General features: G+C 37.6%; 1 long non-coding RNA gene and 2 other non-coding genes across 4 annotated transcripts; all 3 read left to right on the top strand.

The window, feature by feature from the left end:
* Positions 1–10805: 10805 nt before the first annotated feature.
* On the top strand, positions 10806–12521 carry LOC147508303 (uncharacterized). Of its 2 annotated transcripts, none has more exons than XR_015216337.1 (3): positions 10806–11162; positions 11564–11624; positions 12326–12521. It is a non-coding gene; the product is annotated as an uncharacterized LOC147508303 (long non-coding RNA). The 2 variants fall into 2 exon arrangements; XR_015216336.1 differs by having other exon boundaries at positions 10822–11173.
* Positions 12522–16302: 3781 nt separating this feature from the next.
* Positions 16303–16462, top strand: LOC147508302 (U1 spliceosomal RNA). Its single transcript, XR_015219629.1, has one exon. It is a non-coding gene; the product is annotated as a U1 spliceosomal RNA (small nuclear RNA).
* Positions 16463–22637: 6175 nt separating this feature from the next.
* Positions 22638–22769, top strand: LOC147508301 (small nucleolar RNA SNORA69). Its single transcript, XR_015219672.1, has one exon. It is a non-coding gene; the product is annotated as a small nucleolar RNA SNORA69 (small nucleolar RNA).
* The last annotated feature ends 101 nt before the right edge of the window (positions 22770–22870 follow it).

Raw genomic sequence — 22870 nt, 5'->3', positions numbered from 1 at the left:
AAGTCTTTGGAGAATAAAGTTCAGCCGGTCTTACCATAAGAGGTTCCTACCAACATATGTGATCACCTCATGCAAACCAAGCACCGTAAGTAATGCTTTGGAACAAATCTTGAAAAGACTGTTCGGTATCAATATTGGAGATGTCATCTCTAAATTACGCTTTGGAATAGCTGCGAATGATTCGGATACTACACTCGAAAACTGGAAAATTTCTGGTCGAGAGAAGTCGAGCGCGCTGGCGTCATTAACTTAGCTGGCGCCGCTTTTGTATTTTTGATTTCCATTAACTTAGCGCTGGTCGCTCGACTTGAATGGGCGCTCGACCTCAAATTTTTCTCGACAGAATTTTAGGGCGCTGAAGGCCTTCGAAGGCTGGCGCCGCCCGAAGTTGCGAAATGCGAAAATGAAGTCTAAAACGTGGGAAACGCGGGTTTGAAGGGTGAGTGATGGAGTTTAGGTGTAATGTGAGTTGTGAGGATAGATTGTATCAAGTTTAAATAGGCTTAAAGTTGCTAGAATGGATCGGAAAGTTGCCAAAACTAATTTCGGCGGTTCGAAATCCTAAAATCTCCAAACTTCAAAACGGAAAACAACTCATATCCCGGATTCTAATTCAAACCCAAGATTCTTATTTGGATATTATGACCGAATGTACCTATTTAATCTAGATTTCATCCTACAATGATTCTCAATCATAGATATGCCTATCGCCATATTTTCACCTTTACTCATGAAGAAATTCTAACACTAGGGTTTTTATAAAAATAAAGCGTGAAATGATCAAACCACCCCCAAACAAGTTCGGAAGGTGGGATTAATATGAAACAAGCACACAAAACTGAAAATAACCCCTTATATTAAAATTTTCATTCGAGTATCACTACAAAAATCCACATTCTTGAAATAAAAATTACATTACAATAAAGACAACAAAAGTAAATAAAACAACAACTACTAAACATAAATAACCGGGACTATCACCGCTCATCCTCTCTAAACACCTCGCCATCGGGTGGCGGAGGGGATCTCTACGGTGGTGGCTCCTCGAACTCCGAAAGGTCCCAGCTAGCCGTCCTCCGGCCGACGACGCTCATGCCTAGCATTTGGTGTCCTCGAGGCAGAGTCGTATGAGGTGGGAAGCGTGCTAGCATCTCTACTCTAAACCGACGATTGGCTTCCATCATCGCCCCGCTGCTCCCATCTCTCATCCTCCCCTGGGTGCGGAGCTCGGTTCGCGATGAATAGTCGCCTGTCGAAGTCCGGAGGTCGGCATGTAGAGTGTTGAGTGAACGATGCCCCTATGAAGCATAGCCATGCGCCAAAGATCATCAGACCAACACCTCTCGAATGCATCCATATCAAAGCAGGTGCCATCCTCCTCTTCCTCCTCCGACTCATCCCGGCCGTCCCCGGCCTCCTCCTCTTCCTCCCCGCTCCCTATCCTCGGCAATTTCAGACTTGTTGGACACACTCCCTATAGATACGCGGGTTCCGTGCGGGGTAATGTAAATCCTCTCTCGGGCCGGAGTTGCCTTCATCTTCAACATGATCTTAGTGATAAGCGCGGGGAAGAGGTGCCAACGACCGTCCGATCCTCCCGATTATGTTGAGCAAAAACTCCGGGATACGTAAATCGTGACTTCCGCCTCTCGAGTATCCATAGGACGATGGAGGCAGGTCGGACCGATGTCACCGACCTTGTCCTTGCCAAGGACATTCCGACCAATCCATTGGTCAGCCGTAGCCGGTTAGTTGGTTGGTCCTCGAGAAGCCCTTGGCGCACACAATGGGAGTTTGGATTGTAGCTCCCATTGATGTGAACGCGCCCATCAACGGCTCAACCCCATCAAACTGGGGATCCCAGATACGGCAGATTCAGATTGATTCTAGGCGGAATGCCTAGAATCTCACCAATGACCAGTAGTCAACTCCCTCCTCTTCTTCCTCACCAACACAAAAATCTTACTCCCCTCCAACTCCGGGTATTGTAGAACCGCCCGACCAAGTCTTCATGGTAGAAGTCTTGGTCGAAAGTACCGAAGACTATTCCAGTCTCTACTAGCCATTTCACCGTAAAACGGTAGCGAAATGGTCGGCGTGATGAAAAATCTCCTCGATAATAATACGGCGTTGAGCCATTTAGAGTTTGATTACGGGTTTGGGGTTTGTAGAGGTGTGGTAGTTGTGGTTTAACTTGACCGACCTAAAGAAAAGTGGTGGTGGCGCGGTGGCGGCAGCACCAAAAAATTTTTTTAAATTTCGGTGGTTTTGATAATAGAAATCGGTGGTGGTAGTGATGGTTGGTGTTTTGAAGTCGATTTGAGGTTTGGATTTGATTTTTGGCGTGGGTTGTTTGTATTTTCTTTTTATTTTGATTTTCTTTTAGGTTTGGAGCTTGGTAATGGCGTTAATGGAAGATGAAACGATGAACTGGTCGTGAGAATGTAAGCCTTGCCAGCTTCTCCATGGGCTGGTGGTGGGCTGAAGTTAGCCCAAGCCCAAAATCAAAATTTTCGATTTTTTCGATTTTTTTTTTTTTTTGATTTCAAATCAAAATTCCGCTTGTTATCGGGTCCGATTTTTGCGAATGAGATATGGAAATGATCGGGGAGAGAATTTCCTATCCAATGATCCATAAAACACTCTATTCTGACTTTAGATGACATACGTGATAGTGGAAAACGCCTCGAAATGCGTGCATGACGTAAGTTATGCGAACGAATGAAATCTAAATTAATAGATTATGTCAATCCGAATCGTAATACAATAAAACGGCCTAAGCAACTCTAATGGGACATAAAACATTTTAGTACGGAAATTTAACGAACACCCCCAAACAAATTTTTACAACGGCTTAGAAAATTTGTTTTTAGCATGGGTCTTTTAAAGTCGATTCGAGACTTCATAGATTACTATGTTTATTTATTTATTTTTTTTTTATTTTAGTTTTAGAAGGAAAAACAATAAGCAATAAAGACATAATTCACACCATAGAGAAACATGACTCAAAAATCCGAGAAAAACATGCAAGAGTGGAAAACGTGAACTATGTGAACCGTGGACTTAGGATCCGGTACTTACAGCCACACACTCCATAGGGAGGGCCCGGTTACCTTAATGGTGCACTCACCAATATATTGGAATGAAAGGAAATGCACCAACACAGAAATTGAGTCGTTTATAGTCAGGTACTCAAGACTTTATCTAAGACATATGTATGAACATGCAGGTTGATCATATATCAACAACCAGAAATAGTTGTGGATCATTCCATAAATAAATATCGGAGGAAACATATCCAAACACAATGAAACACCAAGATTTCCTCACGACCTGACCTAGTGGAATCCAAACGAAGTCGGACAACCCTATTGTGTAACCTATCATGCACCTTATTTTTCATTTTTGAATGAGTGGGTGTTCTTGTAAATAAGTGTGGAAAAGTGAATGGTTGTGAAGGATATGGTGGATATGGATAAGTTTTAGAAAGACAGCCTGTACACAATGAGGATGTGGTTTTAGCACCGAACTCATTCATTGTGTGTGTAGGGACTGTCTCAAATCTAAAAATGAAGGTGTCACAAAGTTTGTCCTTCTGAAGTATCTGTTTGCTAGGAGGATTTAAAAATTATAGAGCAATGTAAGAAACACGAGGATCGAAAGTGCAAACTTCGGGGTTCCTTTGAAAGGGTGGAAGGAGGGGAATCGAGGTGGATGTTGTGCAAGTTAGTTCTTGATAGGGTGAATTGTCACCTACTCGAAGAAACTCATCAAATTCCTCATCTAGATTGGTCATATCCACATTACTATGGTAGTCCTCTACATCTTTGAGAAAGTCATCTATCCCATTCTCATCAATAATACGTGTATCGACTAGTGTAGGAATGGAAATATTGGAGTCTGACTGTCCAAAGGAAATAATTTTGGGCATATGACTATCAGGGAACGTGTTGTTGAAATAATCTCGAGCACGCCTCTCGATCATGCTAACCTCTCCATCCATAGATCTAATCGGGTAATCGTGTCCTTGTTTTAAAAACATTGACTTCAATGACAAGATGGCCAAAAGACAGGGACATTGAACCATCACGCAATTAATGAGGGCATTGGCGGTTGCCAAGAAAAGGACGCCTCTAAAATGATCGGACAGAGTCGTTAGCTTAATTACGTATCGAGGACTACAAAATCAATGGGATAGTAGAAATCCGAACTTTTACCAACACATTTTCGACTACACCCTTAGGATACTTAATAGACCGATCAGCTAATTGCAACGCGTCATTTTAGTGGGTTGCATCTTGTCTAGACCTATTTGTCTATACAAATAAAATGGGAGTAAGTTAACACTAGCCCCCGTGTCTAATAAAGCCGTCGTCGATAGGAATCTCCTAAGGTGCATTATCTGAAGAGGATCGACCGGGGGTCCTTGTACTTAACAATCCCATTATGTTCAGATAAGGTTGGGAATTGTTCTGTTAAAAAGGCGTCTTTTGGTATATTTGTCTTACGCCTAGTAGTACACAATTCCTTAAGAAACTTAGCATGATTGGGTAGCTTTTTAATAGCTTCGAGGAAGGGAAGGTTTATAGTTAGATTCTTAAAAACATCCCTAATCTCCTCATAATTTGTATCCTTAGTTAACATGGCTAATTTTTGTGGAAACGGTGGTTTCGTCCTTATATTAGCAATTGTATCACCTGGATGTTTTACCGTAGCTTTCTGTTTCTTTGGTTGTGTTGTAACTGGTACCTCTACAGTGGTAGGCTCTTCAGTTTCTATTTCAGTATCTAGTAATATAGCAGGTGTAGGGGCTACTGGTGGGGTAACTATAGGCATAGTTACTTTGTTATCAACCACTCTGCCAGAACGGAGAGTGGTGATGGCATTTATCTCACCTACATTTTCAAATTCATTACTAGTATTATCCGTTACCTCAAAGGCTGTGTTTGTTGTTTTAGGATTAGGTATTGCGTTACCTGGAAACACACCTTTGGTTTGGGCTTTATCTTGAGCCAACTGTTGGGTTAAATTAGTTACGGATTGTAGAAGCTGTTGGTTGGATTGAGCCATTGTTTGAAAAAGTTTTTGGCTCACTTGTATAAAGGTGTCAAGACGATCCGGTTGTGTGGGTGTAGTGGTCACGGGTGGTGTGACTGGAACTATTTCCCGTGAATTATTTATTGGTGGATTTTGATAGTTATTATTTACCGGAACGATACCTCTATTAGCATTATAATTATTATAATTACCTTGACCTTGTGCTTGACCTTGTCGAGGTTGCACTTGGTTGTTATAATTATTAAAATTACCCGACCTCGCCCTTGTCGTGAGTGGGGCTTGGTTAAAGCTTTCATGAGGGCCTAACATATTGATTATTGTACCCTCGAGGTGTGACTTGTTGGTTATTTCTCCAACCAAATTGGGATTTTTTGTCTCCAAAGGGCGTTAGGTTCACTATTAATGGAACAAGCTGCTCAGGCTATATAGGACAGTGGGATTCGGGATGCTCAGGACTCCAACAGAAACTACATGGATTTGAATTTACATTCATAACGGGGATTGGCTTTTGTTGTACAGAAATGGCATCTACCTTTTTTGTGAGGGATTCAATTAGAGTTTTAAGCTCAGGATCTGATTTAACCTCAAACATACTGGTAGCCTTAACTGTGGAAGAAGAACTAGCGGAGCGGGAGTAATCGTCACTACCCCCCCAATTATTATTACGGCTTAGTTTGGTCCTCTAAAAATTTATAAGCCTCCAGAGGCTCCTTTGTTTAAGAAACTACCCCGCTTCATTATGTCAAGGACTTCTTTATGGTGATGTTGAAGTCCTTTGAAAAGGCACTAACTAACGTGTCTTTCGCTAAGTTATGATGTGGACACTCTATAAGCAGATCGGTGAACGATTCCAAGCCTCTGAAAATGTTTCATGAGGATTTTGTCGAAAAGAAATGAATCTTAGAAAGCATCTCATCCGTCTTTAGGGGTGGGTAAAAATGTTCCATAAAAATTTGAACAAGTTTAGCCCACGACAGTCGAGAATTAGCGCTTTGGGCAGGTTAACCAAGACGCCTTTATCGGCTAAGGTGAAGGGAATACCCTTAATTTAATTTGTTCAACCAACCGTAGGATGGTGGAATGTTGTTAGGACTTGTTCAATCCCACGATGTCTTTGGAAGGTTTTTCATGGTCTAAACCATGAAAAGCGGGTAACAAATTAAAAATATTTGGAGGGATTCTGAAATCCCACCGGGTTTGCTAGAACGATGCAAGATTTGGGGCTATCGCTCAAGGCTTTGTAGAAGTCCGAGAGAGGAGTCTCTCTTTCTTCCCCATTATATCGGTATGGTGTGTGTGATAGTAGTTAGAGGTGTAGTGTGTGGTATACTAGATAGACTTGATTGTTGATGTTGTTGTGTATTTACGTTCGGTGTTTTATGCGACCGGACCTTAATCTCATGCAAGACTAAGTCGAGCTTAACTACACATGCAACACTCCAAACAATTACGATATACTAGTATAAACCTCTAACAGGAGATGCGAGGTGTGGAAGAAAGGAATACCGACAAGGCCCTTGCTTCGCTTATGAATAGCGTCTTGTGCGGTGCTGTTCGTGTTTATAAGAGAATAGAATAGAACGAAAGCTTGACAACTCGAAGTTTGAATCACCCTGTGGAAATCCGGAATTTTCAGGGAAGGCGCTGGTATCTTATCTTGGCTGGCGCTCTATCTTAAAGGGCGCAAGCCAAGGCAAAGTCGAGGTCGAGAAGATAGCTGGTCGCTGCTTGTTGTGCTGGCGCTTTCAGTGTAAAACGAAGTCCAAGTAAGATAGCGGCGTCGCGCTTCTCTTTTTTGGCCTTCAGTCGTTTTCTCGCGGAATTTTTCCAAAACTGAAACGGCAACCACAGTATGAATCAAACAAGGGTGGGTGGGTGAAATGGGACTTAAAAATTACTAATTCTATTATGAAAACAATGCTAAAGTGCAACTAAGATGGCAGCGGCGCCATTTGATAAACTATAAAATGAATAGTCTACCTACGAAATGAACTACGAATCCGATCCGTAAGTAAACTATAACTTAATGATTGATGCTCTCTTGTTTATCAAAGATTTATTTCTACTCTCAACCAATTGAGATATAGTGGAGTAGACAAGTTCGTTCCACTCCTAGTGCTCTAGCATGGATGTTTTCTAATCTAACTAGTCGTTTTTAAGTCTATGAGAGTTTTACGAAGGGAATTATACTACGATGCAACTACCCACAAGATGCAACTAGTCGGTTATCGGAATACTAAGGGAATGCTACGTTGATTCTATGATAAGGAGTTAGAGGGGGATTGATTCCACCTTAACTCAACTTAATCCACTAACGATTTAATCGTCAGAATCCGAATTGAACCGGCTTGAAACAATTGGTTATTCCTAATCCCTAATTATACATGGCATTTCTACCAATTCATAACTAGCATGTGAACAATTAAACCCATTCTCATGGTGAACTAATCATTTCTAGAGTAGAATAGAAAATACTGACTCTACGATAATCGAATCAAGCTTTCATCAAGGCTTCACAACCCCTCTAATGGAGGTTTAGCCTTGAATCATTCCAATCATTTCCATTTATATTAAAACTAAACATAATATAAAGCATTGAAATTTATTTAATTAAACAATAATGAAATCTAATTTAATGACTAAATTGAACTAAGGACATAAATTGAAATTAGATCTAGAATTGGAATTGACAAAATCGAAATGGATAAAGAATACTACTTTATTGATCTAATCAAATGAAGAACAAGATTCAAGGTTTAATCTAATGAAATGAATTAGATATTGAAACTATACTTAATCAAAACAATTAAATAAAACTAGATCTAGAAGCTATTTTAATGGCTACTTTCTATTCTAAGCTAACTATTATTTTCTAACCACTGGCTACCATTAATGAAGAGCTAAGCTTTTGTTTTATACATCCAGATCCAAAATTCGTGCATGGGCTTGGAGCCGGGGTTTGGGCCGAGAATCGGGCCCAAAACCCAGTCTTCGATTCAAAAGGCCTCTTCAGCTGCAGTTGACTTCCACAGACTTTTCGTCCACTTCTGCTCCTCTGATTGGGTCAAGGCTTGGACCATTACAAAGCTCTTTCCGAGCCGGTCGTTTTGACATAAGGTATGCCCAATTCCGAGGTCTGAGTCCAAAGATACGGCTTTCGGAAGTTCTGCTGACTTTTGATCCTGTATCTCGCTAAAGTGGTACATTTCTGCACATAATGGACTTTGAAGACTGAAATGCATAAAAACGCGTAATCAGTGTTAACTCTTACTTATTATTCACATAATTGGTCTGACAGTATGATTATTAAGGGGTTAAAACTACAGTTTTGGGCTCTTATCACTTCTCATAAAAGAAGAAAAGAAGCAAACGCGGGTGGTGAGGGCAGTGTAATGGAAGTAGACTTCGATAATGATGAGTTGTCTCAAGTCTTTGGGCCCGACAAAGGGAGTAGAACTCGTGGAATCAGCTCCAACAAGTCTAAGAAGCAATTGCAACGCATGAGGTATTGCCAAGGCATTATTATGACAAAGCAAACTCTTCATCCAATTCGAGTTGCGGGGAAATGAATGAGATGAAGTCTTCCTTAGTTAATGTCATGGGCGTGTTAAAGGTGAGTTTGCAGTTTGCATTTGTGCTTTATTGCATACAATATCATTATGTATAACTAATTGTTACTATAAATTATTGTGTCAGGATGTACTTAAGGCTGTGAAAAGCAATGGAACACCGACTGCTCAACCACTATGCGGCCCAACAACACCAGAAACTGAAGTCGGTTCCAGTTCTATTCATCACTCGACTCAACAAAACTTGATGAATATGTTTGCAAATTTGAATCCTCCTTCTGGGACGCTTGGTTCTTCACCAAATGTATCTTTATAAGATATGGATGGTGTAGTGGTTGCTAAGGGGTATGTCATGACAGAGACAACTGGAGATTGCAATGGCAGAAAAGTTCTCGCAGGTAAAAAAAAAGGTCTACATAGAGGAAGTCTTGGTTGGTGATAGATGCTCTTGTTTACGATGGGCCCCAAGATGGAGTTAGATTTTTGGATGGCTTTAGTGCAGGAGGTCCTTTAATTTGGATCGAGTCAAGGATGCAATTTGCTTAATAAGTTGTTTGGGATATGCAAACTTTCTGAACTTGGAATTTTTCAGTATGGTTTGGTTACTTTATGTTTTGAATGTCGTTTGGTTTTTGTTTAATATGGATGTCATAGTGACTTGACAAACTTATGGTCTTTTTTTGGTATGGATGAGTATTGACTTTAATATGTTTGTACTATATCTATTTATTAAATTTGATTGCAGTATATGTATGCTTGTTTGCTTAGCAGGTTGAAGAAAGTACTAACCCATTTTTAACTCTGCCTGTGCAAATCAATATAATTGGTTTGCACTACCGATCCCAAGCCCGGATAAAGGAGGAGGGAGGATGGTGGAGCCTTGGACTATTTTTCACATTGGGATTCTCAAACTAAAGGTGGAGTCAATAGAGCTGATGGAGATGAGGAGATTCTGCATGTTGAGTTTTTGTTATTTTCCCTACCTTCTAGACTTTTTAGAAGCTTGTGTAGCATTTGAGCAGTACCGTAATAGGCTTAATGTGGGGTGCTTGTAACATGCAGGTCACAGTTTGTAGTCACTTGACTTTTTTGGTTGCACTTTCGGATAAAGGTAAATATTGTTCTTATTGCTTTTACAGGGTTGTCCAAGCCCGGATAAAGGAGGGAGGATGGTGGTGCCTTGGACTCATCTCTTCCAATCTATAGATTTTAATTTATTTGATATTCTGGATCATGAAATTGGTATTTCTAGTCTGCGTTACTTAAATGTGTTTTAAATCGTCACGGGATGGCCGGAAGCCTATTCATGTTGCAGCTCAAAGAAGCAACATTTGTTGAAGTTCTTTTTACAAGTGACATCTCCTGTTCAAGTTATTTCCAACTGGATTATTAATGGAATCATTGAGCATATGCAATCTGATGGCCACAAAGATCAAGTTTTTTCAATGCTTTCGCCTAATAAATCCTAGCATCTATCTCCAACAAGATGTTCGTGGAGAGTTATATGTTCGGTTCGAGTTGGGGAGAGGTTGTTCTGTCCGTTTAAGCTGTCAAGGGCATTAGGTTTGTGCCCTAGCGCCGCCTTAGGGAAGTCTTTAACAACGGCATGCAACTACTTACATTATCGCAGGGAAGCCTTGATCAATTTGGACTGCCTGTGTGTTTGTGTGTGAGAGAAAGGAGGGGTGTTGTGGCTATGTGTGTGTGTTAAAGAGATAGAGAGGGGGTGGCAGGCACCCTCACACACACACACACATTTCTGGTCATAATAAAGAATCAGAAGGTCAGTATTTTCTGGACTTTTAGGTATATTCATAGCCATGGTACCGTATATTATATATAGAAGAATAACAGTGGAAACCACCATCTGCTAGTCCCTCACTCCTTATAGAGAGTTGTAATTAGTATCTCTTAAGGAAATGAGCGTAACAGTTTGGTTAAGGCAGTATATCACAGTGATTCGTTTAAGCAGAGGTTTTGTTTGCCTTCCATTGTTTTAGTGACAAAAATGTTGTGTGCATAACCTGCCTATATATCATTGTGTGTTCTTGTCATGTAAATCTGTAGTAGTTATTCTTGATTGTCGTGTTATCTCTTATATTCTTATCTACAAAAATGAGAACACTTATAAAATGAAATTCACATGTTAAACATGTGAGTTCATTAATTTGTTTAAATGCCGCCAGAACGCAATTGCACCAAAATGATTCCTCTTGGCGAAGCGACATACCTTTTGGTGGTTTTAGTAAACAAATTCTGACAAGATGAGAATCTTGTGTTAGAGGCTGTCTACTTAGTGAGCTCTTGCTAGCTGGCTCACTAACCGACCTCTGGCACCACATCTCACCCTTCCCCCTCCAAGCCTAAGCCCTAGCTCCTCCTTCATTTTAGTGATTTGAGCATTCCGGCCACCTCAACATAACAAAAGACCTTGTCCACACCTTGATTACATTTATACCTTTTGCTCCGAGAGAACCTAATTTCAGTCCTCACCATGAAGACAAGTCTGCAAACATTTCTAAACCTCTTGAGGGAGTATGTGAAGGGTTTGACTGATGCCTATGTCCTACTTTGCAGTTTTTGTGCCGGCTTATGTGCTTGTCATCTATCTTTTTGTATTCTGTTTCTTTTCATGCTCATTAATCAGCTTTCTTGTCCTAAGTTAGATTTGTTTTGTTTTTCCAATTGAATTTCTAATTGACGATCTCTCTTTTTTTTCCCCATTTTATGTTTGTAGTGTTATTGCGTGAAATTTTATTTGACAATTGATTGAGTCCTTAGGACAAGTCTTTCAAAAATTGTTGATTGGATATGACCTTGATACAGTTACTTTGATCAAGTTGGTTTTTGTACTGATGCACTTAATTTATAGATAATATACCTTGTTTTGTGCTTTTGCTTAATGGTGACCTTTGCTTATTACTCTATTTTTTCAGGAATTAACTGCTGCGACCTACCATCCTACTCATGATCGAACTTCTGCACTACCAGATCAAGGTAATAATGTCGATGCTGGCATTCTAGTTCTAGTTTATGTTTTTGTAATTCGTAAGATATAATTATATGTTTTTTCCCTGTTTAATAGGTAGCTAGCACCATTAACTATATGATATGTAATTTGGTTTTGTGACTATGGAACTTACAATTGAAATGCTAGTGTGAGTTGGATGTGAACTTGAGGTGATTGGTTGATAAGTAAAGTTCCATAGCAATATGGATTCTCATAGTCTTGTAGACACACTGGCGTGGTTGTTATGAGCTTGAGATGTTCAAGGATGGTCATTAAGAACTACTCGCTTGACGTTGCTTTAGTAATAGTCTAGGTTTACCTGTGAAAAGCTAATGAAAATGTACAAACAACAAAAATGTTCATCTGGAGCGTCTGAAGAAGGATTCTTTTTTTATATACAGAACATACTAATAGCATGAGAGTGATAGGCTATGGCTAAATTTGTTGCACCAATATTACAAACAGAAAGGAGATGCTTATGCAACTCTGCCTACTACGTCTGGTATTTATTGTTCTTTAGTTGAAGAGTTTGGAATGTGGTATATCATTAGTATTACGGCATAGAAGGAAGGATTCTGGCTATAATGAATTAACATCTAATTTTCCAATCTTTTCTCGCTATCAACAGTTACTGGAAGATTTATGTAGCAGAGTGCGTCTACCTAACAGTTGTATGTTCTCTTGGCAGTAATAGCAACTGAAGCCACAAATATTCTTTTGAGGAAGTTCTATCAACATGTTGAAGATAAGGTATGCTTTCCCTAACTTTTGGGGATTTTCCAATCTTTTCAGAGGAACCTTGAGTTCACACTTGACCTTCTTGCTTCTCATGTGCTTCATGACTTTCTCAACCTTCCTGATGCGGCAGTAATACCCAAGGACGAACCACCCAACCTTCATTTTCATATATGAGACAGTACAAACCCACACCATTAATGAGTTTTGTGCTAAACCCATTTTCTCATCCTCTTCACCCTTTCCTTCTAGAACTTATCCACATCCCAAGTATTTTCTAACACCGTCCATTTTCTCACAATCATTCACTTGGGGACCCTTTCATTCGAAGTAAAAGAAGACAGTACATACTCAATTAGGTTCTAGGTCAACCAGATCTCGCTTTCATTCCACTAAGCCACGTCATCGTAGAAAATCTTGGTGTTTGATTTTGTTTGGGGGTGCATTCTGTGATTGTTGTTTATGGAAAGACCCACAATTCTTTCGGTTGTTGATATATGGTAAATGACATGTACATATATATTAGATAATAAAGTCTCGAGTATTTCACTATAAAAGACTCATTTTATTCTTCGGTGTACTTCATTCCAATCTTATTTTATGGGAGTGCCCTATTAAGGTAACCGGGCCCTCCTTTTGGAGTGTGTGGTTGTAAGTGCTGGATCCTTAGCCAACGTTTCATGTGATTCACACATTCCTCTCTTGTACTTTTTCTTATTGTTTGAGTCGCGCATGTTTCTCTATGGAGTGAGTGTCTTTTTTATTTCTTCCTAGTATTTTACTTTTCCAAAAATCAAAACTATAAAAATTAAAAACTTAAAACCATAAATATATATTAGTAAGTCTAGGGAATCTGACTCTAAAAGACCCAAGTTTTTGTACAATACCACCTCTCTGGAGTATAAACCATTTTTTTTTCAATCTTAAAAAAAGTTGGGTAAGTTTTCAAATTTTGTTTGGGGGTGGAGTATTTTGGTCTTTCATTTCAAAACTTTTTGCCACTATTTGCATATCATGCTTATTCCAGTAGAGTCCATGTTAGTTAGTATGTAACATTTTGATTATGCTTCATGTTATCATATCATCTTTATAATATTGCTATTACAGGTACTGCTAATTTTTGCCACATTTATATGACAATCTCTTTTATTCTCTTTATACTTTGAGGACAAAATGTTATTCTATTTGGGGGGTGGGATAGAAACATTTGCAAAAATTAAGCACTTTTAGGATGTAAATTATGCACTTTTCTTTATATAAAGTTTTAAAAAACCATAAAAATTATTTATACTATGCACTTAGTGATAATGATATTGTTTCATTTTCGGTGATGATATTAGTCTAGAAGTCTCACTTTAGCATTTGAATTAAGAGTAGTTTTTAGAAACTTAGGTTAATATGTAGGTAATAAACATTTCATATTTTCATAAACGTCTTGCATAAGCATCTATATATGATTATACTTGGCAGTATTTTTCTGAGACCTAGGTTAGACTACTTAATTTACAAATTCAGTGAAAATCTAGCCAAAAGCCTCATAAGAGTGAAATATTTAAGCTAAGTGATAACACAAAAGAGTAGTCAATCCGAGTAAAGAAACCACACGTCTACTTACTTGATCACCACACCATATCCTAAGCGAGAATTTAGGCCCTCTTTGGATCGATATAGCCAGAAATTCGAACCTATATTAAATTTTCTGCTAGTCACTCCACTGAGCCTTTCTTTTTGCCTTTTCATAAACGATAAATCATTTACCCATTATAAAATCCACATAGAAATAAATAAAAATAACCTACCCATCTGAAGAAGTCTGAGAAATAGGATGAAGTGAAGAAAAGTGAAGAGAAAGACCTGTACAAAACCAAAATTAGTTAGTTGCTCCAAAAGAAAAAGAAAAAGTTAGAACTCCAAAAATAAAATCAAAATGAGTCAATAGCAAAAACAAAAGGGTTAAGTATGGAACAAAAGTTTAGAAGCAAAGTAAGAACAAATGTTTTCTTTAGTTACATGTTTTGAAGACCCTATTTTCTCAGACTTGTTTATTTGAATATCAATTTCCTTCATTCTTAAACCATCACCTAAGCCCTCGCAACACCTAATAAAGACATCTAGCTCAATTAGAAATAGGTTAGTGTGATAGTAAGTTGTAGTTGTGTTTGATCGACCTTAGCTCATTTGGATTGTCATTGAGATTGTGAGGGTTTACTATCTTACCTTAGTATCGGATTACTACCATCTCTAAGCTGTTTTGGGTTCATTATAAAACCCAAACCGGCTTCAGAGTCGATCCCTAGCGAGATGAACTCATCTCTAAGTCCATTTCCCTAGCATAAGGAGTTGAATTGGAATTTCATCTATGAAACTCCATCTCAACTCCTGGACTCATAAAACCTAGTCCTGTCAAATATGGAATCAAGAAGTTAAATAAGACCCGCGCGCACGGCTATCCCAGGCATAAAAAGGGAGGCGCACGCGAGTCCTTCTTCACTTCCATGCCTCAAGTTTGGCCGGACACTACCATTTTGGGGTAGTGTATTATATGTGTCCTTAAGTCCAGGCAGTGAATCCTACTTCTAAGAAATTTATACGAATCCTCACATGAGCATCATTAACTCTCCACTTAGGAGGGTTTTAGCTTATGATCCTTGGATTATTGAAGGCTACAAGATATATGTATGTAAATGAGAGAGAAAAAGAAGAAAAGAACACCTGATTTACCTAAGGAAAAATATAGTTTATTCAAGAACTAACATGCTCCCCATTAACACTATTACAAGGTTTTACATAAAACAAAAACAAAAGAACTAAAACAAGACAATGAATGATAAAGGGAAAAAAAGTCAAGGAAGTAAATGGAGTGAATCTTTTTGTTTTGTTTTCTTCCTATATTTGAGAGCATTCTCCCCTTATCCCACGTGAAACATACACACACACATTTATTTCCATCTTATCCACAAAGTTATTAAAACAAAGTGACACCTTGCTTTGTTTTCACTATTAGCACCTAATTTTATCTAATTTCATTAATTACATACAAGGTGTCAACTTTGCACCAATTATTTGCATCTTTGTCTTGACTTGCATGATGACTCATCAATTATTACGGGCCGGCATAGTGGGTCCACGTGCTGTGTCTAGTGACGGCCCGGTCTTTTGGCATTTATACAACTTCCTGCCTTTGTGTAGAGTTTGTCGCACTGATCATCTGAGCAGCTCACTTGTCACATTCGGAGTCCTGGTTCAAGAGATAGGAGCTTCGAAAGTTTGATGCTTCTGGGTACGTAATCTCGTTTCTGACTTCATTCTGTACTGTTTGAGTCTTTGGGCTTTAGTCCGGATTTGTTGGGCTTCATATGGGCCTAATCGGAAAGCTTATGTATACTCCCTATTTCGTGCTTAAACGCTGGTTTTATCATCATTTTTAAGTTAGTTGTTCCAACCTGCAAAAGCATAAAAATACGATTATTTCCTAGTTATTAAACACATAATTAACAAAATTGCTATGTCTTTATGGGGTCTAATATTACAATTTTTGGTGTTTATCAGTACACATAGTGTAAGTTTCATTTTAGTTTTGATAAAAGTCAGCTAATTTTTATCAAGTTTCACAAACCAGGGGGGGTGCCTCATTTTATTTACTAACCTTGCATTATTAGTGCTAACTCAGGATCAACTCTGGAGTTACTTCTACATTCACACATGCATACACTAGTATCTCACTTAGATAAGAGATCTGGGCAAAGTTAGGGTCTTGAATCAGGTTCCCCATGGTAAACGGCTAGTACGTATCTAATGTTTTGTAGAGTGTAGTTGTGCACGTCTTCAGCAGGCAACATGTCAATCGTGGTTTTAGTCCTACATCGAATAAGCATACAGGATGTCATGTGAGACGATTGTAGAAAATCAAACTAAATAATACATGCAAACATACTTACCTAGACGGGGTCAATGGGCGATCAAAAAGGTCCATGGCCTAGGTTAGTGACCTCCATTGCACTTAGGAGGGGTGCTCGCCTAAGATATCTCCAAGTGGGATAGTCTACGTCATAATTTGTTGTAGAGGGGAAACGCGTTCGCGCGACCCTTGCCAAATTTGTATTTAAAGTTTTGAATCGTAAAATAACTGAATCCTCTCCTTGATTATGAGCATTATAGGCTTTCTGATTGATAGGTTTCCAGATAAAAATGGTAATTTGTATCATTCTTTGTGAACCTAAACTCTCTGAATCATGGTAACTAAATTCTTTGTTTACGTTGGACTTAATATCAGATTTTAAGGGAAAAATCTTTCGAAAGCTTAATCCGAGGACTCGGACCACCAACCAACTACCAATCGGAAACCGAAAAAATTATTAGTTGCGATTTTGTATCGCGTGCATATATGGCTGCAATGTAAGTGATTTATTTGTTTTTCCTCATTAAATCTGAGGAATATATATATTGATCTCCTCGCTACGGACCAGAACTTAAAATATTTTGATCGGAGATCCATTGAGCTCCTCTCTATGTAGATTAGTAGATACAATAATTGCAGGTTTTAACTTAATTTATACATTATTTGATTTCCATTTTCCCCGTGTCTAACTTGAGAAAATCCTTGATGTGCCTGCAACCCAACTAGACAAATTGACGGGTTAGTAGCCTATGTCCACCTGGTTTGACCTAGCAGTATCATAGGAATCAATCCATCCATATTTGTGATAGATGTAATAGAGATTTAACGATGTAATATTTTCATTCTTTTTAAAATAATAGAAACGAGATTCCACAAAGTTTTTATCCCTTCAAATAAATTTCTTTTCTTTTTGTTTTCCTTTCCGGTATATTGTTTATTTTATTTTATTTTATCTAGCGTCACAATGGATATAGAAGTGCCTTGGCTCATTTCAAATTTCTATTGTTAGTTGCGCAGCCACGAGCCCAGAAAATGCTGCCAAAATATTGAGTCATTTGAGTCCAGTGAGGGTTACACTTGGCCCACATTACCAAATATCTGTCTCTATGCCTAATTTATCAAAAGTTCAATATTAACATAAAAATTAGTGAACAAGAAATCAAGAATACTAAACTTGACTGGAAAATCCAGAGCAAAATTTATGATATTAAATAGATATCAAAATATAAGCTTTCATTGGCAGACATGGATGCACAACAAATAAGCAAAAAAAAATCATAGTTTAATGACAAGTAAAATGTAAATATCACTTAGCACCACAGAATCTACGAATCACAGCAAATCTCAGTAGCATCCCAATCCAGTCAAACTTCTGCACAGATACACTTGTCAGAAGTTCTATAAGTTTGGCATGCCCCTTCCAGTTTTGGAATCGTAAGTCTTTTCCAAGACAAGCTCCATTGGCGTATCTTTGGGACCAGCTGCAAATTAACCAAAAAGAAGGCCATTAAAACAAGTTCCAACATGCTAGATCTCTACCGAGGAAGGTTCACATTTCATTAGTTTTTGTGAGATTTTTCGGAAACATCACCCTCAATAGGCACTTATTCTATTTTTCTTCTAGCGGAAGATAAAAAGCATCAAATAATTGAAGGAAAGAAGCATTTGTTGATAACTCATGAAAGCTTTACTTTAATTACACACGAGAACAACATGAAAAGTGATGAGCAATGTAATAAGTACCTATAGTAGGTAGGTGTGGTCCTTATTTTTAAAATCTCAGGACGAGGAATAATGGATCCTAATGTTCCTTCCCCTCTAGAAACTCTTACTTTCGTAATGTCTTCCAAATATTGTGATTTAGGTTGCATTCACAATGGTTTTGCAGAAGGGTGGATTGAATTGATTATTTATGCAGGTGTGACCTACTCTGTGATTTGGCTTACACCAGTGTAAGTATTGAGTAAGTTTTAGTTTGGTTATTCTATTATTAGATACAGTTGATTTAGTACGGTTTGAAGCTAAGGCGCCTCAGTGGAGGAACTACCTGCGCCTTAATTATTGTATTTAAGAATATTGTATTATTTGTTGAAGTATATTTTGTATTTTCGGGCAACTCATACTAGCATTGTTTATAATGCTGACCCGATTTGCATGTTTGCTTATCGGGTGTGTTCATAAAATGAACCCAGTTAATAAGTCTTGACAGGATTAGTGTTGAAGACAGTTGGTTGCTGCTTGTGGTTTGCGCTAGCGTCGCATTACAGGATATATTTTGTTTTCCCTTGAGGTGCAATAGATTTTCAGTTGAGATAATGTTTTTGTATTTTCATTTGTAATTATAATTAAAGAGTTGTTTAAAGGAAATTTGTAACTTAATCATATTTGTGAATTTTTGTAATGAAGAAGACTTTTGTTTATTTGAAATTATTTTATGGGTTTTTGGAAGTTGAGAGTGCATCACACCTCGAAAATCGAAGAGTCGAGAACAAATATTGTTTTTCTGATTTTGTCGAAATTCGGGGTGTGACAGCCATAGTCATGACATGAGTGTAACGCCCCAAAACCCTATAACCCTGTCAAACACCTTGACGAAAGACATAAAAAAATTCAGCAGAGTCTCCTCTGCATTTTCAACATTTCATAGACATAAATCTTATCATAACTTAAAAATCAAAACAATATATTTCTCATTGATCAACTCAGTTACTTAACTGTCTCGACCAATGCCAGAGCAGTTAAGTAAGCGGTTTACAAATGGGACTTAATATGCCAAAGTACTTGAATGTCTCGGCTAATGCCAGATCATCCAAGCACCTCGTACAAAGTCATTACCGAAAACACAAGCTAAATATACACATCCGAGTCTCATAACTATCAAAAGGTTTACGTTTTTAACAAATGATACTTACTATAAAAGTTAATTCTAAAAAGAAATAAAATAGGTATAGAGTTAATACCCCATGGACCTTAGTCGTCTTTTAATTAGTGCTTTCAACTATCAAATTCCTGCAAAGCTTATAAAGGTGTAATAACCACACATGGGTTCAACATGGTCATATACATGCATCAACCGTCATTCTAACACCATGGGTTCAACGTGGTTGTGCCACTTTTGTCAAAGTACGTTCAACATAGCATCACTTGAGTCACATGGGTTCAACATGAAGAACAATTATAATGACATAATGAATATCTCCCATGTCTAAAACGAATTAAAATAGTACGAGAGATAAAGAAGAAGTACATGATCTTTACAACTTTCACTATAATGAGTGAAACCTATCATTACATTATCCTTGTCGCCAAATCAAACAAATAAACCTCATGGTGATCTAACGCACGTAATCCATAACCAACCATTAACTAGGATCACACCTCAGATACTATTAACTTAGGTAAATCAACATTTAATAGAACTAGTAGGACGATTAATGGATGCTCACAGATAGCACCAACCAATAGAGCAACAAATAATAATGCACCCAGCAGTTAAGCTACAAACAATTTACACTTACACATATCTTATGTTGTCCAATATAACGTTAAACCTAAATAGTTCAGTTTCAGTTCTTACTAGTGTAAACACGTGAACATCCATTGTCACACTTAGCACAATCAATCATATACTATTCAGAAATCAAATGATGATCGAATATCTAAAAAGACAACCAATACTATTGATCATAAAGTGACTGCGCCAAATGGCTGCCTACGTACCCTTCAAGGGATCAAGCCATACGTAGCTTTTCCTTTAGAGCTCGACAGTTAAACACTAGAAACTGACAATGCAAATAAAAGGTCTACACCATGTAACACATACCTTTACTTTAGAAATGTATCACACAATAATATTCATTCATCAAAGCTACGTACTATAGCAAGAACTATATATGTGATAATAACGTGTACTATCAACTTCGTTGGCACTCAACAAAATGATGTGCATGTTAAGATAGGCAACCACTAACAGACCATATATAATAAGTATTATAATGTTTATGCCAAGTATATAAGATTAAATTAGTTATGGTCATACATAAAATAATCACCAAGGTCCTTTGTCTTCCAAACAGTTAGCTAAAGACACGCATAAAGCAACTTAATCCATCATCCCATCTTAATAACACAATCAAACACTCTAGCAACTCAAAAAGGTTTAGACACACACCAAATCAGTAAAATTTAAAGACCAAACCCAAATTAGACTTGAGAAATAGAGAGAAGATTTACTTACCTTCAATTTGTGCATGAAATCCCTCAATTCAAATAAGAATGTTTTTAAACATAATTTGTCCTCTAAGAGGAATCCCTCTTTCCTTTGATATTCCAAGATGATTACGAAAGTGTAGGTTGCAAAACTCCTAATTCTGCTCATTAAATTCGACTATCACACTAATTTCCATTTTTGCCGAGAAAAAGAGATCTAATGAGTACCACTGAGGATCAAGAATTGAGTACCACTGTGAGAGATTGAGATCCTTTTTCGAACCCCACAATTCTTCTCATCCATCCTTTTTTTTCCCGAGAGAGATCAGATCTTGAGCCCTCCTGGGTTATCCACTAAAAGGCCCATAATATGGGGTTTTACAATGAGTCCATATGTTGTATGTAATATTGTCACCCAAACAATGAGTAACCAACACATGCACTGGATGGATTGTATGAGTGATGATCAACAAAAGGGCCATTTTGGAGGAGGAGGACATTGAACAGAGTAAATAGAAGAGAGGAAGCTAGGAGAGAGAGAAAAAATGAATGTTTTGACTTGAATAGAAGTGTGACTCTGATACCATGAGAAAATATGTAGAGTAACTTCCTCGATCATCTTTTTTTTTTTTTGCTCTATGAGCTGTGAATTTTATTAAGTATAGGAAAAGGGGGGAGGAGTTACAAAAAATTAAGTATAAAAGAAACAGAAAGAAAATGAAAAATTTAGGCTTAGTACAATGATAAAGTGTGCTTACAACCCTACTAGCTAGGCCTCCAGTATATCACTTCATCAGTACCTCTCCCCTTAGTCAAATCTGAAGTATGTACTAGTTGAAGCCTCCCATTTATATAACCATGGGGGCTTACCTTGATACATAAAAGGTTCTTCAATTCAGAAGACATAGTCGTTGCTTTCTTTGCCACCTGGTCTGCTGAGAAGTTTGCCTCCCTCCAAGTTGATGATATCATGAACTGATACAACTCAGCTATGCATGATATCAGTAACTTCCTCATCAAAAGATAGTTTTCTTTATTATGTAAAGGTATTTAAATAGGATTTAAATAAAAATTACAACTGAGTTGAGAGATTCCCTCTGCGTATCAATCTAACTAAATGAAAGATTACATAGTTGAACAGAAAGGATAAAGTCCAACTCTCACTTATTAAGTAGTTTCCTGATTTGTTCGAGTGACGTGAAATGGTTAACCACGTTTTTTGGGAAATTTTTCGAGTGAACTTTAAGTCAATTTGAAGTTGAATTTGAATCTTCATTTTGTTATATTTGTTAGTATGACTATTTGTATCATTACGCACAAATGTAGTATTCCTTTAATGTTGTTAAGTTGTAACCACAAGGAAACACTAATTTAGAAGCAAACTCACAATTATCTATAATGGGAAACTTTTACTGCGTACTGAACTACTGATACCCACTACATCTTTATGGTTGTGCATATTTCTCATTGTAAATTTGTAATCGGAAAATGTTGCTTTAGTAAATAAGTTCTCACTTGGATAAATGTGTGGGTGCACAAATTTGAGTATTCGTCTTATAAATTGGTTTACAAATGCTTTGTTTGAATAGACAAGGAGTAACTCTAGAGGACAAATCGCAGGAAAAAGTAACTCAGGAGGACACCTTTTTTTTTAATCACTCACAAGGACTGGGTAAATGAAAGGTCAAGTATACCCTTGACGCGAAATTAAAAACGGCTCAAGTAGATGAAATGTCAAGTATACCTCTGGTACGAAATAATAAAAGGTCTGACCCAACCGAAATAATCTGGTGTATATAGTATGAACAATGATTGTTCATACCTATTTGGGATATGAACAATCACTATTCATACATTAACATGAGCTATGAACACTCATTGTTCATATAAACAATCATTGTTGATTGTTCATATCTATTTGGGGTATGAGCAATCACTGTTCATTCCTCAACATAATGTATGATCAGTAAAAACATATATTGGAGTATGAACAATCATTGTTTATACCTCAACATGAGCTATGAACACTGATTGTTCATACCTCAATATAATGTATGATCAATAAAAATATTTATTGGAGTATGAACAATTATGAAGTTCATACCTATTGTTCATACCTATTTGGGGTATGAACAATTATTATTTATACATCAACATGAGTTATGGACAATTATTGTTCATACCCATTTTGGGTATGAACAATCAATGTTCATACGTTCATATATTCATATGAACAATTATTGTTCATACCTATTTGGGGTATGAACAATCATTGTTTATATGAACAATTTTTGTTCATACCTATTTGGGGTATGAACAATTAATGTTCATACCTAAACATAATGTATGATCAATAAGAACACTTATTGGAGTATGGACAATCATTGTTCA

This window comes from Coptis chinensis, chromosome 3, assembly GCF_015680905.1.
Source record: "Coptis chinensis isolate HL-2020 chromosome 3, ASM1568090v1, whole genome shotgun sequence".
Lineage (NCBI taxonomy): Eukaryota > Viridiplantae > Streptophyta > Magnoliopsida > Ranunculales > Ranunculaceae > Coptis > Coptis chinensis.
This window is presented reverse-complemented; position numbering and strand designations above follow the sequence as displayed.